At 49.5% G+C, this 27,691-nt stretch overlaps 1 protein-coding gene across 2 annotated transcripts in view; it reads left to right on the top strand.

The window, feature by feature from the left end:
• Positions 1-21,268: 21,268 nt before the first annotated feature.
• IL6ST (interleukin 6 cytokine family signal transducer) overlaps positions 21,269-27,691 on the top strand; it is a 49,908-nt gene continuing 43,485 nt past the window's right edge. Inside the window, exon 1 of one of the 2 annotated variants that reach the window (XM_056552568.1) lies at positions 21,269-21,501. The gene's annotated coding sequence lies outside the window, so the exon portion shown is untranslated. The remainder of the gene's footprint in view (positions 21,502-27,691) is intronic. The other variant, XM_056552569.1, reaches the window with a different exon arrangement.

Consider the following 27,691-nt stretch of genomic DNA (forward strand, 5'->3'; position numbering starts at 1 on the left):
AGGGGGGCGGAGCGTGAGGTCACACGGGGGCGCAGGCGTGACGTCACACGCCACCGGCCCTGTGGTCGCCGGTAATCAGACCAGGAGCGAACACGCTCCGGGAACTGATTATAAACGGGGTGCGGCTTGCAAGATCACGGGGGGTCCCCAGCGGCAGGACCCCTGCGATCAGGCATCTTATCCCCTATCCTTTGGATAGGGGATAAGATGTCTAAGCACCGGAGAACCCCTTTAAAGGGGTTGTGCGCTGCCCTGACTTTTGGAGCTCCGCTCACAGCGTCCGGAAGTTCAATGCTCCGAACACTGTGTGCGGGATTCCGTGTTCGCAGCCGCCGGGCGTGACGTTACGCCCGGCCCCTCGCGACGTCTTGCCCGCCCACTCAACGAAAGTCTATGGGAAGGGTGCGCGACCGCTGTCATGCCCCCTTCCCATAGACTTTGGTAGAGGGGGCGGGTGTGACATCACGAGGGGGCGGGCGAGACGTCACGAGGGGGCGGGCGAGGGGCCGGGCGTGACGTCACGCCCGGCGTCCGCGAACACGGAAGCCCGCACACAGCGTTCGGAGTAATGAATCCGGACGCTGTGAGCGGAGCTCCGAAAATTAGGGCAGCGCACAACCCCTTTAAGCACTTTCGTATTTTCCACCTCACCTTCTAAAAATCAGAACGCTTTCAATTTTGCACCTACAGACTCATATGAGGGCTTGTTTTTTGTACCACCAATTATACTTTGTAATGACATCAATCATCTCACCCAAAAATTTAAGTCGGCACCAGAAAAAAATTATTTGTGGAGCAAAATTTAAAAAAACAAAACACTATTTTGTAACTTTTGGGGGATTCCGATTCTACGCAGTGCACTTTTCGGTAAAAATTACACCATATATTCTGTAGGTCCATACGGTTACAATGCTACCCAATTCATATAGTATTTTTTTCCTACTTTAAAAAATATTTTAAAAACATGCACCAAAATTTGTATGTTTAAAATTGTCATCTTCTGACCCCTATAACTTTTTTATTTTTCTGTATATGGGGCGGTATGAGGGCTCATTTTTTGCACCTTGATCTGAAGTTTTTATCAGTACCATGATTGTTTTGATGGGACTTTTTGCTCACTTTTTATAAAATTTTTTAGGGTATACAAACTTTACGCAATTTTAGACTTTAGATTTTTTTTACGTTTACACCATTGCCCGTGCATTAACATTATATTTTTTATAGTTCGGACATTTATGCACGCGGCGAAACCACATATGTTTATTTTTATTTACATATAATTTTTTTTATGGGAAAAGGGGGGTGATTCAAACTTTTATTTAGGAAGGGGTTAAATCATATTTATTCACTTTTTTTCCCCCCCATAGGAACTATTACATGCAATCCTTTGATTGCATACACTGAACAATGCTATGCCATAGCATAGCATTGATCAGTGTAATCTGTGCTCGATTGCTCCAGTCTGGATCTCAGGCTTGGAGCAATTGAGCGACGATCGGACAGCGAGGAGCAAGGTAAGGCGCCTCCCGCTGTCCTCTCAGCTGTTCGGGACCCCACGGCGGTCCCGAACAGCTCCGCTTCGCTATCCGGCAATATTTTTTCCTGGTTTAATACCGGACATCAGCCCGATTGCCGATGTCCAGTATTAGCTGATAACAACCGGGACCCAGCAGGAACAAAGCGCGCTCAGCTACTGAATGTGCTTCACATAACGGTAGCCGGCCGCGGATGTAAATATACGTCCTTGGTCGTTAAGGTGTTAAACATACTTCAACCGCAGCTCAACTTTCATTTTACTAGAGCTGGGATTGGTTGCTATGGGTATAATACACTTCCTGTCCATAGCAACCAATGTGTTTTGCCCATAGCAACCACAGCTCAGCTTTCACATCTTAATGAGCTCTTGTAAAATGAAAGTTGAGCTATGAAAAATCACCCGGTCACCGACAGACCCTATGCAAGTGAATGGGGGCTGATAGGAGAGGGGGGGCGATCGGACCCTTAACAGGGCGGTGCAAACGGCCGTGTGAACCCAGCCTAACCTTGGCAATTTTTGGATTATCTCCCCTGAGTGTATACCCTGCACCTTACTATTATACAATCAGTAGATTTGGTTTCCAGTACCACCTCTACGCTGATGACACCCAACTCTATACCTCTTCCTCCAACATCACCCCTGCACTCCTACAGAATACCAGTGACTGTCTCTCTGCCGTCTCAGACATCATGTCCTCTTTATATCTGAAACTAAATCTTTCTAAAACAGAACTTCTTGTTTTTTTCTCCATCAACTGATACTGTACCTAACACTGACATTTCCATCTCGGTATGTGGTACTACCATAACTCCCGGGCAGCAGGCTCGCTGTCTTGGAGTTATACTTGACTCTGATCTGTCTTTCACTCCCCATATTCAGTCTCTTTCACGTTCTTGTCACCTGCATCTCAAAAACATTTCCAGAATCCGCCCGTTTCTCACTACTGAAACTGCTAAAACTCTCATTATTGCTTTGATTCACTCCCGCCTCGACTACTGTAACTCTTTACTAATTGGCCTTCCCTTCTCCAAACTCTCTCCTCTCCAGTCCATCCTTAATGCCGCAGCCAGACTCATCTTCATCTCCAGCCGCTACACCGACGCCTCCTCCCTGTGCCAGTCACTACACTGGTTACCAATTCAGTCCAGAATACAGTACAAAATCCTCAGTCTCACACACAAAGCTCTCCACAATGCTGCACCTCCCTACATCTCCTCTCTCATCCCCGTCTACCATCCTACACGTTCTCTCCGATCTGCTAATGATCTCACACTAACATCTTTTATAATCCGAACTTCTCACTCCCGTCTCCAAGACTTCACTCGTGCTGCACCGGTTCTCTGGAATGCTATCCCTCAATCCCTCAGACTCAACAACAACATCCATAGTTTCAAGCGTGGCCTAAAAACACATCTCTTCAGACAGGCCTATAACAGTCTCTAATTGGCCTCAACATATCCTCAACATATCCCCAACATATCCCAAACATATCCTCAACATATCCTCAACATATCCCCAACATATCCCCAACATATCCCCAACATATCCTCAACATATCCCCAACATATCCTCAACATATCCCAAACATATCCTCAACATATCCTCAACATATCCCCAACATATCCCCAACATATCCCCAACATATCCCCAACTTATCCCCAACATATCCCCAACATATCCCCAACATATCCCCAACATATCCTCAACATATCCTCAACATATCCCCAACATATCCACAACATATCCTCAACATATCCCCAACATATCCCCAACATATCCTCAACATATCCTCAACATATCCCCAACATATCCCCAACATATCCCCAACATATCCTCAACATATCCTCAACATATCCCCAACATATCCACAACATATCCACAACATATCCCCAACATATCCCCAACATATCCCCAACATATCCCCAACATATCCCCACACCTCTTGTTTGAATAGTTATTGTGTAATATGTCTGATACTTGTCTTTGTTTGTACCCCATAATTGTAAGCGCTGCGGAATCTGTAGGCGCTATATAAATAAATAAAATAAATAAAATGTGGCAAAAACATGCAATGTACATCCCACTGTTTTCAATAAGAAAACTTGAAATACATGGGAATAACTGACATGCGACACAATGCCCGATATACATAATGGGGTTAATCCACGTCGGCTTCTCACGTGAGGTGTTTTTATTAGATGTTTGATAAAGCTTGAGATTTTAAGAAATCTGGAGCTGAAGGCCGATCATTTCTTCTGTTCTTCGGTCTCCAACTATGCGGGACCTGGACGTAGACATGGACTTTTGTTCTTATCTTATAGAATCTGTTACGCAACATAAAAACTTGTAGTGTTCATTCACTGACAGCAAGAAAAGATGTTAAAAGGGCTTGTACACAAGGCCTACTCATCGCCAGTTTGTGGCAACCAGAGGCCGGGAAGTCAAAAAACAGCTACGATGGCCGTCTTACGGAATGTGCATAATTGACATGAATGGGAATTGCGTAAATGGCGTGGCACTGGGAGCTGCAAACAGGTTGGGAAGTCATATTTAGGCTTTGTGGGCAAACCCTTAAAAGTTGGTAGGGGATTGAGAAAAGAGGTACTGTATATTCCACTGTTGCAGAGTCTATATATTGGGGCACTGTGTGGCATAGTTACTGTGTGGCACTGATATATATAAGGGGCATTGTGTGGCACTGCTACATATTGGGGCACTACAAAGCACATTTATTACAGTAAGATTCCGTTTTACAGTAAGTAGAGGTAAGTACTATATGAGGTTATGGCCCTGACCATGGCCTTTATGTGAGGATCCCTGACCATGGCCCCTATGTGAGGATCCCTGACCATGGCCCCTATGTGAGGATCCCTGACCATGGCCCCTAAGTGAGGATCCCTGACCATGGCCTCTATGTGAGGATCCCTGACCATGGCCCCTATGTGAGGATCCCTGACCATGGCCCCTATGTGAGGATCCCTGACCATGGCCCCTATCTGAGGATCCCTGACCATGGCCTCTATGTGAGGATCCCTGACCATGGCCCCTATGTGAGGATCCCTGACCATGGCCTCTATGTGAGGATCCCTGACCATGGCCTCTATGTGAGGATCCCTGACCATGGCCTCTATGTGAGGATCCCTGACCATGGCCCCTATGTGAGGATTCCTGACCATGGCCTCTATGTGAGGATCCCTGACCATGGCCTCTATGTGAGGATCCCTGACCATGGCCTCTATGTGAGGATCCCTGACCATGGCCCCTATGTGAGGATCTCTGACCATGGCCTCTATGTGAGGATCCCTGACCATGGCCTCTATGTGAGGATCCCTGACCATGGCCTCTATCTGAGGGTCTCTGACCATGGCCTCTATGTGAGGATCCCTGACCATGGCCTCTATGTGAGGATCCCTGACCATGGCCTCTATGTGAGGATCCCTGACCATGGCCTCTATGTGAGGATTCCTGACCATGGCCTCTATGTGAGGATCCCTGACCATGGCCTCTATGTGAGGATCCCTGACCATGGCCTCTATGTGAAGATCCCTGACCATGGCCTCTATGTGAGGATCCCTAACCATGGCCTCTATGTGAGGATCCCTGACCATGGCACCTATGTGAGTGTGGTGGCCCAGTATGGGAAGTGTTACCCCGTACCCTTGCTGCCCTGTCCGGCAGCCTCCCTTCAGTGTCCCATGGGCTCCCTTGTACTTGTTTCCCCTCTGTACCTATGTTCCGCATTGTAATGTATTATAAAATGTCTTGTTGCTTTAAGAGTTGTACCATCTGATATGTCATGTGATTGTTACCCAGGAGGTATTAGTGACCAGGTACCCCAAGAGTGACCTATGGGCTCCCTGCTAGTCTCACCCATATAAGCCCTGGGTGGAGCTTCTCTCTCTTTGATCTCTGCTCTTCTGCTGAGGTCCAGTGAGGATCCCTGACCATGGCCTCTATGTGAGTATCCCTGACCATGGCCTCTATGTGAGGGTCTCTGACCATGGCCTCTATGTGAGTATCCCTGACCATGGCCTCTATGTGAGGGTCTCTGACCATGGCCTCTATGTGAGTATCCCTGACCATGGCCTCTATGTGAGGATCCCTGACCATGGCCTCTATGTGAGGGTCTCTGACCATTGCCTCTATGTAAGGATCCCTGACCATGGCCTCTATGTGAGGATCACTGACCACGGCCTCTATGTGAGGATCTCTGACCATGGCCTCTATGTGAGGATCCCTGACCATGGCCTCTATGTGAGGATCCCTGACCATAGCCTCTATGTGAGGATCCCTGACCACGGCCTCTATGTGAGGATCCCTGACCACGGCCCCTATGTGAGGATCCCTGACCATGGCCTCTATGTGAGGATCCCTGACCATGGCCTCTATGTGAGGATTCCTGACCATGGCCTCTTTGTGAGGATCCCTGACCATGGCCCCTATGTGAGGATCCCTGACCATGGCCCCTATGTGAGGATCCCTGACCATGGCCTCTATGTGAGGATTCCTGACCATGGCCTCTTTGTGAGGATCCCTGACCATGGCCCCTATGTGAGGATCCCTGACCATGGCCCCTATGTGAGGATCCCTGACCATGGCCTCTATGTGAGGATCCCTGACCATGGCCTCTATGTGAGGATCCCTGACCATGGCCTCTATGTGAGGATCCCTGACCATGGCCCCTATGTGAGGATCCCTGACCATGGCCCCTATGTGAGGATCCCTGACCATGGCCTCTATGTGAGGATCCCTGACCATGGCCTCTATGTGAGGATCCCTGACCATGGCCTCTATGTGAGGATCCCTGACCATGACCCCTATGTGAGGATCCCTGACCATGGCCCCTATGTGAGGATCCCTGACCATGGCCTCTATGTGAGGATCCCTGACCACGGCCTCTATGTGAGGATCCCTGACCACGGCCTCTATGTGAGGATCCCTGACCACGGCCCCTATGTGAGGATCCCTGACCATGGCCTCTATGTGAGGATCCCTGACCACGGCCTCTATGTGAGGATCCCTGACCACGGCCTCTATGTGAGGATCCCTGACCACGGCCTCTATGTGAGGATCCCTGACCACGGCCTCTATGTGAGGATCCCTGACCATGGCCTCTATGTGAGGATCCCTGACCATGGCCTCTATGTGAGGATCCCTGACCATGACCCCTATGTGAGGATCCCTGACCACGGCCTCTATGTGAGGATCCCTGACCATGGCCTCTATGTGAGGATCCCTGACCATGGCCTCTATGTGAGGATCCCTGACCATGGCCTCTATGTGAGGATTCCTGACCATGGCCTCTATGTGAGGATCCCTGACCATGACCCCTATGTGAGGATCCCTGACCACGGCCTCTATGTGAGGATCCCTGACCATGGCCTCTATGTGAGGATTCCTGACCATGGCCTCTATGTGAGGATTCCTGACCATGGCCTCTATGTGAGGATCCCTGACCATGGCCCCTATGTGAGGATCCCTGACCATGGCCCCTATGTGAGGATCCCTGACCATGGCCTCTATGTGAGGATCCCTGACCATGGCCTCTATGTGAGGATCCCTGACCATGGCCTCTATGTGAGGATCCCTGACCATGACCCCTATGTGAGGATCCCTGACCATGGCCCCTATGTGAGGATCCCTGACCATGGCCTCTATGTGAGGATCCCTGACCACGGCCTCTATGTGAGGATCCCTGACCACGGCCTCTATGTGAGGATCCCTGACCACGGCCCCTATGTGAGGATCCCTGACCATGGCCTCTATGTGAGGATCCCTGACCACGGCCTCTATGTGAGGATCCCTGACCACGGCCTCTATGTGAGGATCCCTGACCATGGCCTCTATGTGAGGATCCCTGACCACGGCCTCTATGTGAGGATCCCTGACCACGGCCTCTATGTGAGGATCCCTGACCACGGCCTCTATGTGAGGATCCCTGACCATGGCCTCTATGTGAGGATCCCTGACCATGGCCTCTATGTGAGGATCCCTGACCATGGCCTCTATGTGAGGATCCCTGACCATGACCCCTATGTGAGGATCCCTGACCACGGCCTCTATGTGAGGATCCCTGACCATGGCCTCTATGTGAGGATCCCTGACCATGGCCTCTATGTGAGGATCCCTGACCATGGCCTCTATGTGAGGATTCCTGACCATGGCCTCTATGTGAGGATCCCTGACCATGACCCCTATGTGAGGATCCCTGACCACGGCCTCTATGTGAGGATCCCTGACCATGGCCTCTATGTGAGGATTCCTGACCATGGCCTCTATGTGAGGATCCCTGACCATGGCCTCTATGTGAGGATCCCTGACCACGGCCTCTATGTGAGGATCCCTGACCATGGCCTCTATGTGAGGATTCCTGACCATGGCCTCTATGTGAGGATCCCTGACCATGGCCTCTATGTGAGGATCCCTGACCATGGCCTCTATGTGAGGATCCCTGACCATGGCCTCTATGTGAGGATTCCTGACCATGGCCTCTATGTGAGGATCCCTGACCATGGCCTCTATGTGAGGATCCCTGACCACGGCCTCTATGTGAGGATCCCTGACCATGGCCTCTATGTGAGGATTCCTGACCATGGCCTCTATGTGAGGACACCGCATCGTCCCTCCACCATCTGCTTTCCCAGTGAGAGCTTCAGGGATTCCAGTCACTGACAGCGAGAGGGGGAAGGGGCTGAGATTTCTGGAAAGTCCCTCCTAAAAAAAAAATCCATCTTTATGGTCTTCAGCACAATCCTTATCGGATTTCTGCTTCTCTACCTACTGAGACAGAGCATAACCTTCCGTGAAGAGAGCAAAGGCTGCGAATGCGATTTGGGGAAATTGTGTTTTGTTTGTAAAACTAAAATGAATTAAAAATGACTAATGTGATAAAATTTACTTGATTTAAAAAAATTATTAATAAAAAAAATCTAAATAAATAAAAATAATAAATATATATATATATATATATATATATATATATATATATATATATTTTTTATTTTTTTGGAAGAAAAACTAAACAAAAGAAAAAATTTAGTGTATGCAATTAACCTATAGATGTGACAAACACTGAATCTTCTCCAACCTATGGCTCTCCAGCTGCTTCACAACTACAACTCCCAGCATGGCCTGACAGCCTGCGGCTGTCAGGCCATGCTGGGAGTTGTAGTTTTGCATCAACTTTTTAGAGCAACTCACTTACATTTACGAGCTGGAAGAGGAGAATTAATTGCAAAATGGACAACTCCATTAAAATGTGTGGAAGAAATTCTCCACAGAAACGTTGCCACTTGGGATTTTACTCTAATAGTTACATTTTGACATCAATGTGCTCTGAAACATTTCCGCATGGAATACACAGAAGAATACAGGGGTGAATTAGTACAATTGTATACAGTCTGGACAATGCTCTGTGAGCTAAAAAGCCTGGACTCCAGACTGATACATTGTACATAGCTAGTCCTGGACAATGCTCATTCACGGACTATAAACATTAATCATGGCAATGGTGATCAATTGGAATTTAAAGTCTGTTTAGCAGCGGTAAAACTACCTTTTATTCATTCCACTCCTTTAATATAAAAATACTGTCAGGGCGGCCAAAATACCGGCTGTGCCGGTAAAACTCTGGCCAGGTGGCAACCCTACCTATAAGTGTCGGCCCTGTGCCTCCTGTCATCTCCTCAGATCTGGGGAATACTGGAAAACCCCTCTGAAGACTTTCCTGTAATAAGGAGGCCTCAGTCCCGGTGAAAACCTCAGAAGGGTAAATACATTTTCATCTTAGTTTTGCTTTTTTATTATGGCAGAGGAATGGGAGTATATATTGTATTATGTTGGGGAATGTGTTCATGTCCGTCTGTTGCAAGAAATGTATTTGCAGGAAAAGAAACACATGTTCCTCCACATCCCTACAGATTCTTCCCTCCGGGGCTTCATGGTGGTTAAAGGTTCAGTACGACACAGAGAAGATCTCCATACGGAAGATCCTGACCTTCTCAATCATAGTCAGTATCTTCAGTCCTTCCTTATAGACAGGGACACGTTTACAGGAGGAGTAATAGTAGTAACTTCCGTTCTGTACCTGACACTATCTTGGGCCCCTTTTTGTCTTAAAATGATAAGTAGTAGTATATGGGTGCTGATCTTCTCATCCTTCCAAAGTTCATCCTTCTGTGCTAACCACTAGAATAGAAAGAGGAATTACAGCTGTTGAGTTGCGCAAATGGTTCAGCACCTGGAGCTTCACGTAACTCTGAAAGTCAATGGGAGTTCAGTGTCCGACCATGTCTGTCGGACGCAAACAGACTGGACATGGCAGGGCAGATGTCTTTTTCCCTTTGTGGGAAAATCCCTTTTAAGGGTACGTTTCCACTTGCCGTATTTTGCTGCGTATTTGCTGCTGCGTATTTTCTTTCCCATTGAAGTCAATGGGTAGCAAAATATGCAGCTGATTTTGCTTCCCATTGACTTTAATGGGTAGGAAAATACGAAGCAGCAAATACGCAGCAAAATACGGCAAGTGGAAACGTACCCTAAAGGTCCGTTCACACCTACATAATCCACAGCGGAATCTCAGCAGCGTCTGTATGTACGTGTGAAGTACCGAGAGAGTTCCTAGGAAAAAAGTTTCCGCTCATACACTCATTTAGGAACGTTTCTGACATGGAATTCTTCTAAGTGATTGTTTGCGTTTTGCTAATTGTAAAACATGAAATGTTGTATATGTGGTTGTCTGTCCCTTCCAACAGGTTTACGTTGGACAGACAACACAAGAATTGCGCAAACATGTGCAGAAGCACTTGTCCACCATTTCCCTGGCCGAGAGAGACTTCAAGAGGGACTATACATTGACGTCAGTGGTGGCACATTTCAGGAGCCAACACTCTGGTAAGCCTCGTGGTATGAGGGTAGTGGGGCTAGAAAAACTTTTGTGTGGGGTGCGTGGAGGAGATGTGGTGAGTCTCTTGCTGCAGCACGAGTCTAGATGGATATTTGACACTGTTGCACCAGACGGACTCAACGAGGAATTAACCTTTACTGGTTTCTTGGGCTGAGTTTTTTCATGCATTTACTGTATATAATCTTAATTTTTTCTATATATTTAGAAGTACATTTTTCTATTTTATTTTTTGTTTACTTTATTAATATTTTCATTTTATTTTAATTATTTTTTCCTTTCCTGTTTGATGTGTTCCTCAATCACATATTTTTTTACACAATTTTTATTTCACATAAAAAAAAATTCTCACGTTGCACCATTCACGCTCCTTTATACACACATAGCTTCATTCTATTTTACGTTATTTTTCTACACATACATTAGTTGATATACACATGGTCCTCATACACTATATTTATCACTCACATATCCTCATCATTTATCATATAGTGCATTCACATACAGTCATCACACCCCTTCTTCTTTTTTTTATCCTCATACCAGTACAGTAGAGACAGCTTCTGAACAAACTTACCGATAGTCAAGTTCTATCACAGTTTGATTGTACGTTCACAACATTCCTGCGGAAAGGCAAGGGGATCTACACATGGCTCTTATGGAGGACAGTTATGTGCAACATTGTGTTCAGGATACACAGAAACATAGAATGTGTTGGCAGATAAGAACCATTTGGCCCATCTAGTCTGCCCAATAATCTGAATACTATGAATAGTCCCTGGCCCTATCTTATATGAAGAATAGCCTTATGCTTATCTCTATCTTATATGAAGGATAGTCTTATGCTTATCCCATGCATGTTTAAACTCCTTCACTGTATTTGCAGCGGCCACTTCTGCAGGAAGGCTATTCCATGCATCCACTACTCTCTCAGTAAAGTAATACTTCCTGATATTACTGCAGAAACCTTTGCCCCTCTAATTTAAAACTATGTCCTCTTGTGGTAGTTTTTCTTCTTTTAAATATGCTCTCCTCCTTTACCATGTTGATTCCCTTTATGTATTTAAAATTCTCTATCATATCCCTCTGTCTCTTCTTTCTTCCAAGCTATACATGTTAAGGTCCTTTAACCTTTCCTGGTACGTTTTATCCTGCAATCCAGGTACTAGTTTAGTATCTTCTCTGAACTCTCTCTAGAGTATCTATATCCTTCTGGAGATACAGCCTCCAGTACTGCGCACAATACTCCAAGTGAGGTCTCACCAGTGTTCTGTACAGCGGCATGAGCACTTCTCTTTCTACTGCTTATACCTCTCCCTATACATCCAAGCATTCTGCTAGCGTTTCCTGCTGCTCTATTACATTGTCTTCCTACCTTTTAAGTCTTCTGAAATAATTACTCCTAAATCCCAGATGGACTTATATTACCTAAATGGACTTATCATTGGATAAGCTATAAGTAAGGGATACCACACGATGGACCTTCCTTACTTAAGGACTTCTGTGTGGGAATAAAGAGAGGTGGATTGGAGGTGGCCACCTTATCATGGATCTCATTGTGCAGTACCTCTATGGACCAAATTTTGATTGCAGGATGCATTATCTTGTAATAATTATTATGGTACCCTGTGTTCATGAAAAATGGAGTCTCATGTTGTCCTAGATATTATATATGTATATATGGTAACATAATTTTTTTTTTATTTCCACCACGTAACACACAGGTCTTCCTGAGTTCTAGTGACTCTGTATTGTTTACATTTTTGAGATATAGGTGATTTTTCAAAATTTCCACCATCCACATTAGCATGTTATTGGCACTCATCCACTACCACATTAGCTGTGGCTTTGTTGATGATAGTCCATTGTTAGGGTCACGGTAGGTAGTGAATCCTCTGGGCCTATGTGGATCATGACGTGAGCCATGCCAGGGAGCGGAGTATAAGGTGCCGCTGGTTTTCACCAGAGCCCGCCGCAAAGCGGGATGGTCTTGCTGCGGCAGGCGGCATCCACGTCGCTACCCCTGGCACGACTCATCCACACAGGTTGCTGGGATTATGTGTGGTACAGAAGGATAAAGACAAGACGTGGTCAGGATAGCTGACGGTCAGGGCAGGCGGCACAGTAGCAAGGTCAGGTCACAGAACAAGGATCAGGTACAGGGATAAACAGTAACACAGGAAACACAGTAGCTTTCTCTCAGGCACTAGGGCAACAAAGATCCGACCCAGGGCAGGGGAAAGTGCACACACTTATAGGGAAGGAACAGGTGAAGACAATAATTAGGGTGTACTGGCACTTTAAATCACAGAGCTCCAGCGCGTGCCCTAGGAGGAGGGGGCACACACGCCGGGACTAAGAAGACCAGGGAGGTGAGAGACGGGCTGGAACTCGCATGATGCAAATCCCAGCTCCGCCGGCAGCGGGGACATGAGAGGAGAGCGCTCACAGCCAGCGTGTCTGGCCGGAGCGCTGACGTTACAGCCGTGATGCGATGTGGTTTATCTCTGCACATGCGCAATACAAGTATTGATTGAACCATAACAGTATATAGGCCCTCTCCCTGTCCCGGCAACTGCACAGAGCGAGCAATGCGTTTTTCTTCTGTCGGAAAACGGGAGTTGTGTGTTCTATGCGGAGGGCCACATGATCCTGTAAACACCGATAACAGGTACTTATCTCTACAGGTGTTTATTATTGAAATGCACATATATATGGCACTTGGGAGAGTGGACAGTCACTCCTGAGGAAGCCACCGGAGCAGAAGGAGCTGCCCCTCTTACTCTGGGTGATGATGTTCCCTTACTATGTCATTGTTTATTCTTTATATCCTGGGTTCATTTATCTTTAGCTGCAGCACGGTCACTTTATATGACATTTATACATTTTTTATGGTGTGGAATTATATATGCCTTATTGTTATATGTTTATAGCCTCAGCACTTTTTTTTTATCACATTTTGCACTAGACACTTTTTCAATTCCCTATATGCACTTTATTGCTATTGTTCATGCACAAGGCTCACAATGATAGTGGTTATTGTTACAGTGGTTGTCTGCAGCTACGTGCCCTTTACATCTTGGCTTATATATAACATGTATTTCTATGGGACATGCTTCACCCTGTTGTTCACTATTTAGTGAGAGTTAGGGGGTTGGGTACCTGGACTACATTCCTACACCCTGTATTTGTTTGTTTTTAATTGTATGTGCACGCTTCCTTTTTTTTTGTTGCTATATGCTAATAAAATTCATGACATTATATGCATTGGTGTGCATCTATTTATGGTTGCCAGCTTTTCTTCTTGGGTATATATTCTGTTTCTCAGGCAACTCGTTGCACCCATACAAGGCATACTAGCTGTGCCCATCTTTTTCTGTATATAGTATAGGCCAGTGTTTCCCAACCAGGGGTGCCTCCAGCTGTTGCAAAACTACAACTCCCAGCATGCCCGGATCTTCAGTCCATCCACACTTCAGCTGTTGTTAATACATTACTCCAGGGGTAGTGCAATAAGGACTCCCTTAGGGAAAGTCCATACCTCTTTGCCGGAAAAGCACAGAAATCCAATCCCTTGGACTCCACTCCATGGTTTAGCCCAACGTCACAACCACTGGAAACTCAGAGTCCACATCATCTCCAGTAGACCTCATATCAAACCTACTTATGCCTAAGTACTATCTGCACCAAATCATGTACTCCAAAGCTCAAGACAGTTACGTGGCATACCTCTTGAAGGTTATACAGTCTAAAATTTCCATTGTGATACAATGGTGGATGGTCGCCAACTTGGGTGCTTTCCAGTTTACCTGAAGAGAAGTAAACAAAAGAAGGTGCAGTAGGTTCTGTTCAGACTTGGTAGGCCCCAAATCTGCTCCATCAGATGTAGTAGGTGAATTCCGGAGAAACACTTACCAATCCACTGGGGTAGTGCTTTGTTCTTTACATCAATCCATTATGCTTAATGAATTCTATGCATACTCTTCATTACCAGGGTTGTGCAGGTAAAAACGAATGAAGGACTCAAGACCCCATCCTAGTGATTGCAAAGGTCTCAAAGATGCCCCCTCTCTGGAATGCTATTTCACCTGTTACACACCTACCTATTTATGATTCCCAGGTGGCAGTGCTCAGAATAGTCATCAATTAGTGGCAAGAGCCATTGAGGTAGGACAACGCTCAGGATGTGGCTAACAGATAAGATGGAACTGTAGTCAGAGGACAAGATGAGGGTCAATACCAAGAGTAGAACATATACCATGCAACTTATATATAGGGCGAGGCTAAAGTGGAGCATAAAGAAGCAAAGCCAAAGTCTGGATCAGTTTCAGAGGCAATAGCAACAGGAATAATAAAAAAAAAAAAAAAAAAAGGATACAGGCAAAAAAGGTGGGAGTCCCCATGAAATAGTTATCCAGGACACTGACGATTTATTGTTTTTCATTACCAACCCCCTTGTCACTGTCCTGAACCTCCTGGCTAAAAGTTCTATTTATACAACCCTTTCTTGCTACAAGATTAACCGCCAAAAGTCTGAGGCCCTGAACATCTCCTTGCCCTCCTCTCTTCTTTCTTCCCTTTCCCTGGGCTACTTCTTCCTTGATATACCTAGATGTCTCTCTCACTCCTTGGGTCTCTGAAGTTTATTAAGCTAGTTTTGTCCAGCTGCTCCGTAGTTTGAAAAACGACTTGGACTGCTGGCACTTGGGCTCCTTTACTTGAATGTTCTTCCCAGCTTGCTTTAGCTCTTCCCATCTTTCTTCCTTGTGCATTTTTCTCTCCTCACTGCTTCCGTTTTGTCTAGGCTAATAGGCCAGCTAGGTTTTCAAGGTCTTTCCTCTACAGGAATAAGGTTGAGGGGGGTCTTGGCCTCCTAAACCTCATTCTCTATTACGTGGCCTCTCACCTCACACGGGTGGTGGACTGGCACCGCCATGCCACCGCCAAGTTTTGGGTTTCTATGAAGGCCCATCTCTATCTGCTGTCCTTGCAGGTCTCTCCTTGGCTGCCCCCCCCTTTGTCTCATCCTATCCTTTCTACTACCTTGAAGCTTTGTGACATGTTCTTGGGGGGATGGCTCTCTTGCTCCTTCCCCGAAGTATCTTATGCTCCGGAATCCTTGATTCTCTCCAGGCCTCACGGGCAGGGGGTTTTGCCGCTTGGTTGACTCGGGTAAGTTGAGAACGAAAGATTTTATCCATAATGGCTCCCGGTTGCCCCTGGAGGATCTCCAGGATTCTAGGAATGCAGGGGGAGTTGGGTTTCTGGCAAGCTCAACAGCTACACCACTCTTTCCTTTGTTTTTGTTCTCCCTCTTCGCCGTGAGGAGTGCAGACTCCCTATTAGCTGCTCTGGCGCAACTTGCCACACGCTTTCTGTAGTCTATGTCATGCTGGGGTCTCCACGGCACTCAGCCCCCCCAGGCTATCTTGTAGCAGGGGAGCCAGACCTTGAGCTCTCTTTTTTGGAGTCTCAGTGGTCTGCACTGTACTAATGGGCTCAATTCTTCCCCAATCTCCAGTATCAAGAGGCAGGATTTAAAATCTTGCCCCGATGGTACCGTGTCCCGACTCGCCTTCACAAAATGTTCCCCAATACTTATCCTCTTTGCTGGAGGGGTTGTGGTCAGACCCGATCCCTTATCCGTGTGTTCTGGGAGTGTCCGCTGCTTTCCTCTTTTTGGAGAGAAGTCTGGAGGCTAGCCTCTTACTTTACAGACTTTGCTGCCGTCTTTCTCCTTCATCATTCTGACATACCATCTTTGACTTACCGCTTGTCTGTCCTGCATCATCTGGTCAATGACACAAAGGCCTGTATCCTAGCCCTGTGGAAGCGTCCAGAACCCTATCCGTGCATCAGTGGATCCTGAAGGTCCTGGACATTCAAAGGATGGAGGAGCTTACTGCACACCTCCATCACTGCACGGAGCATCATTCTAGGACCTGGTTCTACTGGGAGCCTTTTCAAGAAACATCTGAATATCGTGCCCTGTTGTGGGACTGAACCTCCATTCCTGGGCTGTCGGAGACCTCCCCCTACTTGGAGTCTTGTCTGTTGCTGTTCCTAGTCGGGGTGTGCCTGCCATGTGTTGTCCTTGTCTCCCTATCCCTTTTCCTCTTCTGCTCTTTCTGACTTCCTTGTCCCCTGCTCTCTTTCTTTATTTGTTTCTTGATTTCCCCGATATGCTAATGACAATTGACCGTTGCCTATTGCCATGACTTTTTCCTAGTTTCTTGTTTGATTAATTTCCCTCTGCGTAGGGACAGTTTTGTAATATACTTATGTTTGAAAATTAAAAATAAAGAAAGAAAAAATTGTCATCCAGGAGAGCAGGCTGGACAGAGGAGGAGGGCTGCAGCCAGACCCAAGAGGGATATGACAGAGAAGGTCTAAGGAGAAGGCAGAGCAAACTGTCATGACCTGGGACTATTATCATTGGTGAGGCCCAGGCATCTCCGTGTTCTGGTTGGTGAGGGTCCCACTGAGAAGCCTTGGGGTAAATAATGGAGTTCCTGTAGATGTTTATTATATGAAGGGACCCTCTTCTTTCCTTCTCACCTTTTCTACTGTTTACTATGTGGCCTCAATAGCCATGATCACGGTGTGCACATTATTCCAACTATTGCACCAGCTTCCAGGAGCTTTACAAGAGGTTTCATCCAATAAATATTACTGCGTCCCCAAGGACTAATTAGGAAGTGGTTTAGAAATAGGAAAGTTTCCCCGAATATACTCCCGACGTAATAATTACTATTTCCCAAATTGATGGATATTATGTAAAAATATAAAATTGGAATTAACAGAGAAGAGCACACAACAGGTCCTCGTACAGCAGGTACGAGGTCCTCATAGAGCAAGTACAAGGTCCTTATGGTAAGAACAGTGCAGCAAAGGATCAGCATGGAGTTTTATTAGAGGACCTGTAGGGATATAGGTTGAACTTGATAGACTCTGGTCTTTTTTCAACCTCATGAACTATGGGGGAGATTTATCAAAACCTGTCCAGAGGAAAAGATGCCCAGTTGCCCATAGCAACCAATCAGATCGCTTCTTTCATTTTGCAGAGGCCTTGTTAAAAATGAAAGACGGAAGCTGATTGGTTGCTATGGGCAACTGGGCAACATTTCCTCTGGGCAGGTTTTGATAAATCTCCCCCTATGTTACTATGGTATGTGCTTTATGTGGACCTGATACCTGCTGTACAAGGACCCGACGTCCGCTGTACAAGGACCCGGGGAGACATTTATTAATGTTGCCTTTATGATGCTGGTTTTCCTGACAGAATTTGTTGAGCCTATTTTGGCTGTGATGTGTCAGATTAACTATAAAAGTGTGCAGCCTTAATAAATGTTGCCTCCACATGGAATGAATTTGTGACTTGTTTAAAGACAATGGGGGAGATTTATCAAAACCTGTCCAGAGGGAAAAGTTGCCCATAGCAACCAATCAGATTTTTTTCCTTTCATTTTTAACAAGGCCTCTGCAAAATGAATGAAGCGATCTGATTGGTTGCTATGGTCAACTGGTCAACTTTTTCTTTGCACAGGTTTTAAAAAATCTCACCCAATGCACCTTTTCATGCGCCCTTTTGCCAAAAGGAGCAAATAATAAATATCGTCCACCGCTTCAGAAAATGCCCACAGATGAATTTCACAGGGCATATATCAAAAAGGCGCAGCAAAAAGACACATTAACACACTGCGCCCAAAGATGCGCCTTTTTGCCGCCTCACAAACGGCATAAACACAATAGTGAATGTCACCCCCGACGGCCGCTGTATGAGGACCACCCGACGGCCGCTGTATGAGGACCACCCGACGGCCGCTGTATGAGGACCACCCGACGGCCGCTGTATGAGGACCACCCGACGGCCGCTGTATGAGGACCACCCGACGGCCGCTGTATGAGGACCACCCGACGGCCGCTGTATGAGGACCACCCGACGGCCGCTGTATGAGGACCACCCGACGGCCGCTGTTTGCCCGGGCAATAAATGGGGGTGGTGGTCTGTGTACGACCAGTGGGAGGGAGTGGTCATTGCCTGGGCAGTGTGGCGGGGGGAGGGTCTCAGTCCCGGGCAGTGTGGCAGTGGGGGGGGGGGGTCTCAGTCCCGGGCAATGGGCAGTGGGGGGGGGGGGGTGTCTCTCAGTCCCGGGCAGTGTGGCGGTGGGGGGGTGTCTCTCAGTCCCGGGCAGTGTGGCGGTGGGGGGGTGTCTCTCAGTCCCGGGCAGTGTGGCGGTGGGGGCTCTCAGTCCCGGGCAGTGATGTAGGGTCTCAGTCCCGGGCAGTGTGGTGGTGGTGGGCGGGGGGGGTGTCTCTCAGTCCCGGGCAGTGTGGCGGGGGGGGGGGGGGGGTCTCAGTCCCGGGCAGTGTGGCGGTGGGGGGTCTCTCAGTCCCGGGCAGTGTGGCGGTGGGGGGTCTCTCAGTCCCGGGCAGTGTGGCGGTGGGGGGGTCTCTCAGTCCCGGGCAGTGTGGCGGTCTCTCAGTCCCGGGCAGTGTGGCGGTGGGGGGGTCTCTCAGTCCCGGGCAGTGTGGCGGTGGGGGGGTCTCTCAGTCCCGGGCAGTGTGGCGGTGGGGGGGGTCTCTCAGTCCCGGGCAGTGTGGCGGTGGGGGGTCTCTCAGTCCCGGGCAGTGTGGCGGTGGGGGGTCTCTCAGTCCCGGGCAGTGTGGCGGTGGGGTCTCTCAGTCCCGGGCAGTGTGGCGGTGGGGGGTGTCTCTCAGTCCCGGGCAGTGTGGCGGTGGGGGGTGTCTCTCAGTCCCGGGCAGTGTGGCGGTGGGGGGTGTCTCTCAGTCCCGGGCAGTGTGGCGGTGGGGGGTGTCTCTCAGTCCCGGGCAGTGTGGCGGTGGGGGGTGTCTCTCAGTCCCGGGCAGTGTGGCGGTGGGGGGTGTCTCAGTCCCGGGCAGTGTGGCGGTGGGGGGTCTCTCAGTCCCGGGCAGTGTGGCGGTGGGGGGTGTCTCAGTCCCGGGCAGTGTGGCGGTGGGGGTCTCTCAGTCCCGGGCAGTGTGGCGGTGGGGGGGGGGGGTCTCTCAGTCCTGGGCAGTGTGGCGGTGGGGGGTGTCTCTCAGTCCCGGGCAGTGTGGCGGTGGGGGGTGTCTCTCAGTCCCGGGCAGTGTGGCGGTGGGGGGTGTCTCTCAGTCCCGGGCAGTGTGGCGGTGGGGGGTGTCTCTCAGTCCCGGGCAGTGTGGCGGTGGGGGGTGTCTCAGTCCCGGGCAGTGTGGCGGTGGGGGGTCTCTCAGTCCCGGGCAGTGTGGCGGTGGGGGGGTCTCTCAGTCCCGGGCAGTGTGGCGGTGGGGGGTCTCTCAGTCCCGGGCAGTGTGGCGGTGGGGGGTCTCTCAGTCCCGGGCAGTGTGGCGGTGGGGGGGTCTCTCAGTCCCGGGCAGTGTGGCGGTCTCTCAGTCCCGGGCAGTGTGGCGGTGGGGGGTCTCTCAGTCCCGGGCCGTGTGGCGGTGGGGGGGGTCTCTCAGTCCCGGGCAGTGTGGCGGTGGGGGGGTGTCTCTCAGTCCCGGGCAGTGTGGCGGTGGGGGGTGTCTCTCAGTCCCGGGCAGTGTGGCGGTGGGGGGTGTCTCTCAGTCCCGGGCAGTGTGGCGGTGGGGGGTGTCTCAGTCCCGGGCAGTGTGGCGGTGGGGGGTCTCTCAGTCCCGGGCAGTGTGGCGGTGGGGGGTGTCTCAGTCCCGGGCAGTGTGGCGGTGGGGGGTGTCTCAGTCCCGGGCAGTGTGGCGGTGGGGGGGTCTCTCAGTCCTGGGCAGTGTGGCGGTGGGGGGTGTCTCTCAGTCCCGGGCAGTGTGGCGGTGGGGGGTGTCTCTCAGTCCCGGGCAGTGTGGCGGTGGGGGGTGTCTCTCAGTCCCGGGCAGTGTGGCGGTGGGGGGTGTCTCAGTCCCGGGCAGTGTGGCGGTGGGGGGTCTCTCAGTCCCGGGCAGTGTGGCGGTGGGGGGGGGGGTCTCTCAGTCCCGGGCAGTGTGGCGGTGGGGGGGGGGGGGGGTCTCTCAGTCCCGGGCAGTGTGGCGGTCTCTCAGTCCTGGGCAGTGTGGCGGTGGGGGGTGTCTCTCAGTCCCGGGCAGTGTGGCGGTGGGGGGGTCTCTCAGTCCCGGGCAGTGTGGAGGTGGGGGGTGTCTCTCAGTCCCGGGCAGTGTGGCGGTGGGGGGTGTCTCTCAGTCCCGGGCAGTGTGGCGGTGGGGGGTGTCTCAGTCCCGGGCAGTGTGGCGGTGGGGGGTCTCTCAGTCCCGGGCAGTGTGGCGGTGGGGGGTCTCTCAGTCCCGGGCAGTGTGGCGGTGGGGGGTGTCTCAGTCCCGGGCAGTGTGGCGGTGGGGGGTCTCTCAGTCCCGGGCAGTGTGGCGGTGGGGGGGTCTCTCAGTCCCGGGCAGTGTGGCGGTCTCTCAGTCCCGGGCAGTGTGGCGGTGGGGGGTCTCTCAGTCCCGGGCCGTGTGGCGGTGGGGGGGGGGTCTCTCAGTCCCGGGCAGTGTGGCGGTGGGGGGTCTCTCAGTCCCGGGCAGTGTGGCGGTGGGGGGGGTCTCTCAGTCCCGGGCAGTGTGGCGGTGGGGGGGGGGGTCTCAGTCCCGGGCAGTGTGGCGGTGGGGGGTGTCTCTCAGTCCCGGGCAGTGTGGCGGTGGGGGGGGGGGTCTCAGTCCCGGGCAGTGTGGCGGTGGGGGGTCTTTCAGTCCCGATACGGTGCCCCGGGGGGGAGGGGGTGGTCGGTGCCCGGGCAGTGTGGCGCGGGGGGGGGGGGGGGGGAGGTCGGTGCCCGTGGGGGGAGGGGTGGTCTCTCCCGGGCAGTGCTCCCAGCTCCCGTCTCTCCTGCCAGTTCCCAGTCAGGCCCGCACTGTTGCTGCTGCTGTTTACTGGAAGTGTCTGGGATCCGCAGCCAATCAGCGCCGGCCCCGCCCCCTCTGTACACAGTGACGCGCTCGGCGGGAGGGGGATCCGTCGGTTTGGGGGAAGTCACGTGTCCCTGTCCTCCTCTCCTCATACACTGTCCGGGGCTCCGTTCCTGTATTTTGGCTCCGGGAGTCGTTGATACCACAGGCCCGGGATGAGGCTCCAGGCTCCGGGGAGGCCGCTGTGCTGGTAGGTGTCACCTCCTGTACCGCTAGTCGGGTGTGTGGATGTAGCGGATTGTCTGACAGCTGGAGGACTACAACTCCCAGCATTGCTTGTTGTTTAGTGTTACTTCATTGTGCTGTCCAGGTATGTCTGATGTCAGGAAATCCGGGAGACACTCGGCAAGTGATCCCCCTGGTTATTGTTAGTGCCCCCAGTTATTCAGGAGACAGTCAGCAAGTGACCCCCCCACCCCGTTATTGTTAGTGCCCCCCACCTACAGTCATGGCCGTAAATGTTGACACCCCTGAAATTTTTCTAGTAAATGAAGTATTTCTCACAGAAAAGGATTGCAGTAACGCATGTAAAATCACACCTGAAAGCAGATAAAAAGGAGAGAAGTTCACTTAGTCTTTGCATTGTGTGTCTGTGTGTGCCACACTAAGCATGGACAGCAGAAAGAGGAGAAGAGAACTGTCTGAGGACTTGAGAACCAAAATTGTGGAAAAATATCAACAATCTCAAGGTTACAAGTCCATCTCCAGAGATCTAGATTTGTCCACAGTGCTCAACATTATCAAGAAGTTTACATCCCCCATGGCACTGTAGATAATCTCGCTGGGAGTGAATGGAAGAGAAAAATTGATGAAAGGTGTCAATGCAGTATAGTCCGGATGGTGGATAAGCAGCCCCAAACAAGTTCCAAAGAAATTCAAGCTGTCCTGCAGGCTCAGGGAGCATCAGTGTCAGCGCGAACTATCCGTCAACATTTAAATGAAATGAAACGCTATGGCAGGAGACCCAGGAGGACCCCACTATGGAGGAGACCCAGGAGGACCCCACTATGGAGGAGACCCAGGAGGACCCCACTATGGAGGAGACCCAGGAGGACCCCACTATGGAGGAGACCCAGGAGGACCCCACTATGGAGGAGACCCAGGAGGACCCCACTATGGAGGAGACCCAGGAGGACCCCAATATGGACGAGACCCAGGAGGACCCCACTATGGCAGGAGACCCAGGAGGACCCCACTGCTGACACAGAGACATAAAAAAGCAAGACTACATTTTGCCAAAATGAACTTGAGTAACCAAAATCCTTCTGGGAAAACGTCTTGTGGACAGATGAGACCAAGATAGATCTTTTTGGTAAAGCACATCATTCTACTGTTTACCGAAAACGTAATGAGACCTACAAAGAGAAGAACACAGTACCTACAGTGAAATATGGGGGAGGTCAATGATGTTTTGGGGTTGTTTTGCTGCCTCTGGCACGGGGGGCCTTGAATGTGTACAAGGCATCATGAAATCTGAGGATTACCAATGGATTTTGGGTTGCACTGTACAGCCCAGTGTCAGAAAGCTGGGTTTGTGCCTGAGATCTTGGGTCTTCCAGCAGGACAATGACCCCAAACATAAGTCAAAAAGCCCCCAGAAATGGATGGCAACAAAGAGCTGGAGAGTCCTGAAGTGGCAGCAATGAGTCCAGATCTAAATCCCATTGATCACCTGTGGAGAGATCTTAAAATTACTGTTGGGAAAAGGCGCCTTCCAATAAGAGAGACCTGGAGCAGTTTGTAAAGGAAGAGTGGTCCAACATTCCGGCTGAGAGGTGTAAGGAGCTTATTGATGGTTATAGGAAGTGACTGATTTCAGGTATTTTTTCCAAAGGGTGTGCAACCAAATATTAAGTTAAGTTATTATTAAGTTAATTTTTGGAGTTTGGTGACATTATGTCCAATTTGCTTTTTGTCCTCCCCCTTTTTTGGTTTAGTTCCAATACACACAAAGGGAATAAACATGTGTATAGCAAAACATGTGTTACTGCAATCCTTTTCTGTGAGAAATACTTTATTTCCTTGAAAAATTTTAGGGGTGTTAACATTTACGTCCATGACTGTATGTAGGAGACAGTCCGTAAGTGATCACCCCCTGGTTATTGTTAGTGCCCCCAGTTATATAGGAGACAGTCAGCATGACCACAAGGCAACCAGGGTGCCTCCAGCTGTTGTTACACTACAACTCCCAACATATCTGGACAGCGTTTGGTTACATAAGCCAACACTCTCCCATAGCAACCAATCACGTCGCTTCTTTCACTTCCTTACCTGCACTAAATTAAGAGCTGTAATCTGATTGGTTGCTGTGGTAAGCAGAGGAGCTCTTACACCATGGTAACCAGCCTGATCGGTTGCTAGGGGCGACACCTGCACTTTCTATCGGCGTCCGTGTTGATGCGTCTCCCTTGGTGGGTGGCATTGTTTCGGTGGTACCAGCCAGGTACTCGAGTCACTACTACTCTCATCATCACCCCCAATATTTAAAGGGGTACTTTTTTTTTTTTTTTTTTTCTTTTACCCACTGGTGCCAGAAAGTTAAACAGATTTGTAAATTACTTCTATTTAAAAATCTTAATCCTTCCAGTACTTATCAGCTGCTATATGCTCCACAGGAAGTTCTTTTCTTTTTGAATTTCCTTTCTGCTGACACCTCTGTCCAGAGCAGGATAAGTTTACTATGGGGATTTGCTTCTACTGTCAACAGAGAGCACTGTGGTCAGACAGAAAAGAAATTCAAAAAGAAAAGAACTTCCTGTGGACCACATAGCAGCTGGTAAGTACTGGATGGATTAAGATTCTTTAAATAGAAGCAATTTACAAATTTGTTTAACTTTCTGGCAACAGTTGATTTAAAAAAATAAAAATAAATAAAGTTTTCCAGCTGAGTACCCCTTTAAGCTTTTTATACAGGAGCCCAGGAAAGCTGGGTGTCTTAGTTCTCTTCCAGTGTGTAGGAATAGTATCCCCTGAAGATCATTTACAGCCTTCTTGGCAGTGATCTCCAACATGTAACTCTGCCGCTGTTGCAAAACTACAACTCCCATCATGCCCTGACAGCCGTAGGCTGTCAGGGCATGATGGGAGTTGTAGTTTTGCATCAGTTGTGGAATGCTCCCTTCATGTAAAGGCTTTAGTTATGGGGGCCATCACAGGAGGCTGGCAGCTTCGGAGTCCCCATTGCTGATGTAGTAACTCTGCTTGCTGGGGGCAGACATCATGTGACCAGGGGCCCTCGTGTGCTCTCTAGTATCGGACGCTTTCCTTATCCCCCCCCCTTATGTTGTGTGTCCTGTACATGGCTCATCCCTTCCCACACTGAGGGGTCCTCCCAGGACGCCACTGACTAAGAAGAGGAAATAGAGCGGATACACTGACACATTGCAACGACCACACTGCTTGCTGAGATTTGCAGAAGTGCGACTGTGAGACTTACACCCCCCCCTCTTAAATACAGACACTTGTAGGCCCCGTGCCGGTTACTATGTATGCGTCCAGATATGTGTCAGACTGATATCACAGTGTTATGTGCCCTCTGGATGGGAGTGATACGTGGGTCATTTCTGTATCGGGATGGGGGGGGGGGTGGGGAATAGCTGGGGCACTGCTCTATGGGAGGGGGGGGGGTATTTGGGGCACTGCTCCACAGAAGGGGAGTGGGGGGGGGGGGGTGTACTGTCTGTGCAGGGATGTGGAATTCCTATCGGCCGACGCCTGGGACTAGCAGTTTTGGGCGCCGGGCAGGTGAATTTGTCCGGCCCTTAGCCCGGCTTCGGGCAAGCAGGGCCTGACCTGACAAGTGCGGCGGCGATCTGCAGTCTGTATGGAGCGGGCTCCCGACTCCTGCCCGCTCCATACTCTGCAGCCCCCGGCTGTTCTCAGTAGCCGGGGGCCGCCACTAATAGCCAGCATGCGGCGATCGCCGCGGCTGGCTATTAACCCTTTAGATCGCCGCTGTCAAAGCTGACAGTGGCATCTAAAGGGACATGTGAATGCTCCCTGGTGGGCTAGTGGGGTGGATCCCCCCCCCCCCCCCCCCCCCGCAGAGTGATCGCAGGGGGGAGATCCACTATGGAGGTAGCCGGAGGACTTACCTCTGCTTCCTGCTGTCCCGGCTCTGTCATTGATAGATCCTGGCTGGACCAGGCTCTATCAATGGATCACAGAGCTCACAGATCAATGGAGTTCAATAGAATCTATTCATCTGTATGAGGAATCTAATGATTCCTCCTATAAGTGTAATAGTGTAAAAATAAATAAATAAATAAAAATAAGTTTTAATAAAAGTTTGAAAGACACACATTAACCCAGTGGTCTTCAAACTGTGCCCCTCCAGATGTTACAAAACTACAATTCCCAGCATGCCAGGACAGCCGTTGGCTGTCCGGGCATGCTGGGAGTTGTAGTTTTGCAACATCTGGAGGGCCACAGGTTGAAGACCGGTGCATTTACCCCTTCCATGTTAAAAGTTCAAATCGCCCCCTTTTCCTATATAAAAACATGTAAACATAATACAAATAAACATATTTGGTATCGCTTCGTGCGTAATTGTACAACCTATGAAAATATAACATTATGTATCCCGTACGGTAAATGTAAAAAAAAAAAAAATACCAAACCACAGATTTGCAATTTTTATAATATCCCAGGAAAAAAGTTAAAAAGCGATTAAAAAGTCAGATCAATGCCAAAATGGTACCGATAAAAAAAAAACAGATTATGGCGCAAAAAATGAGCCCTCATACAGCCTGGTATGCGGAAAAAAAATAAAGCTACAGGGGTTAAAAAATGGCAATTAAAAAAATTAGAAAAAGTTCAGAATTAGTAAAACATGACGTAAACGATACAAATCTGGTATTACTGTAATCAGGCGCCTAAAGTATAAAACTAACATGTTATCTGACCACAAGGTAAATGGCGCAGAAAAGAAAAACCACCAAATCTGCAAAATTATCTTTCACTTCCCTTAATATATATATATATATATATATATATATATATATACCGTATTTATCGGGGTATACCACGCACCGGCCTATAACACGCACCCTCATTTTACCAAGGATATTTGGCTAAAAAAAGTTTTTTCCCAAATATCCATGAAAAAATTAGGGTGCGTGTGTGCGCGTGTATACCCCGATATACCCCCAGGAAAGGCAGGGGAGAGAGGCCGTCGCTGCCCGCTTCTCTCCCCCTGCCTTTCCTGGGGTCTAGAGCGCTGCTGTCGGCCCTTTTCACCCCCTGGTTATCGGCGCCGCTGCCCATTCTGTCCCCCTGACTATCTGTCCCCCTGACTATCTGTCCCCCTGACTATACGCCGATAAATACGGTATATATATTTTTTGGGTCAGAGAATATGTTATTGAAAAATTAAAAGGTATCATTATAGTAGGTAGTTATGGCTATTATAGGGCGAGGAGGAAAAAATTTGAGCATAAAAGCGAAAATTGGCCGGGACAAGTAGATTTTGCTCCATTTTAGTCCCGTGGACAAGTAGTTTTTTTTTTAAATTTCCACACCCCCTGCTGTGGCACTGCTCTACGGGTGGAACTATCCGGGGCTCTGCCGTATGGGTAAGGGGGGGTTTGGACTATCTGGGGCACCTACATATGGGGGGGACTACCCACTGCCCAGTTGTCTCCTCAAGGCACCACTGCAGATTGCTATCAGGTTCAGGTGCCCATGCCGTCTCCAGTTCTTAGCAATTTGTCATAATGTTGGGCCCCGTTCGTGGTCCCTGATAAGTGGTTCACAAGCTGAGCTGTTGCTTATCAAAAGAAACAGCAACATGGAAATCGGCAAGCGATTATACACGTGAGGACGGGCACAGATGGCACCACAGGGGCGGGGGACTTGCTATTCTCAGCATATAAAGTGTATGCATTTGCCCTTAGGGCACTGTTTTCCAAAGAGTGCTTCTGCAGCTGTTTCAAAACTACAACTCCCAGCATGCCCGGACCAAGTGAAGACATCATCAAGTGAAGAAAGCATGGCAGAGAAATTACTAAGAACTGGACGACCTTCAAAAACAGATTAAGGCTTCTTTTACACTTCTGTTGCGCCCGGCAAGAATGGGCATCAAACGCTCAAGCACAGGAGATGTCGTCCTCGCGATGTGAAGAGGACTGCGCACGGGAGACGTCGTCCTCGCGATGTGAAGAGGACTGCGCACGGGAGACGTCGTCCTCGCGATGTGAAGAGGACTGCGCACGGGAGACGTCGTCCTCGCGATGTGAAGAGGACTGCGCACAGGAGACGTCGTCCTCGCGATGTGAAGAGGACTGCGCACAGGAGACGTCGTCCTCGCGATGTGAAGAGGACTGCGCACAGGAGACGTCGTCCTCGCGATGTGAAGAGGACTGCGCATGGGAGACGTCGTC

This window comes from Hyla sarda, chromosome 1 (genome assembly GCF_029499605.1).
Source record: "Hyla sarda isolate aHylSar1 chromosome 1, aHylSar1.hap1, whole genome shotgun sequence".
Lineage (NCBI taxonomy): Eukaryota > Metazoa > Chordata > Amphibia > Anura > Hylidae > Hyla > Hyla sarda.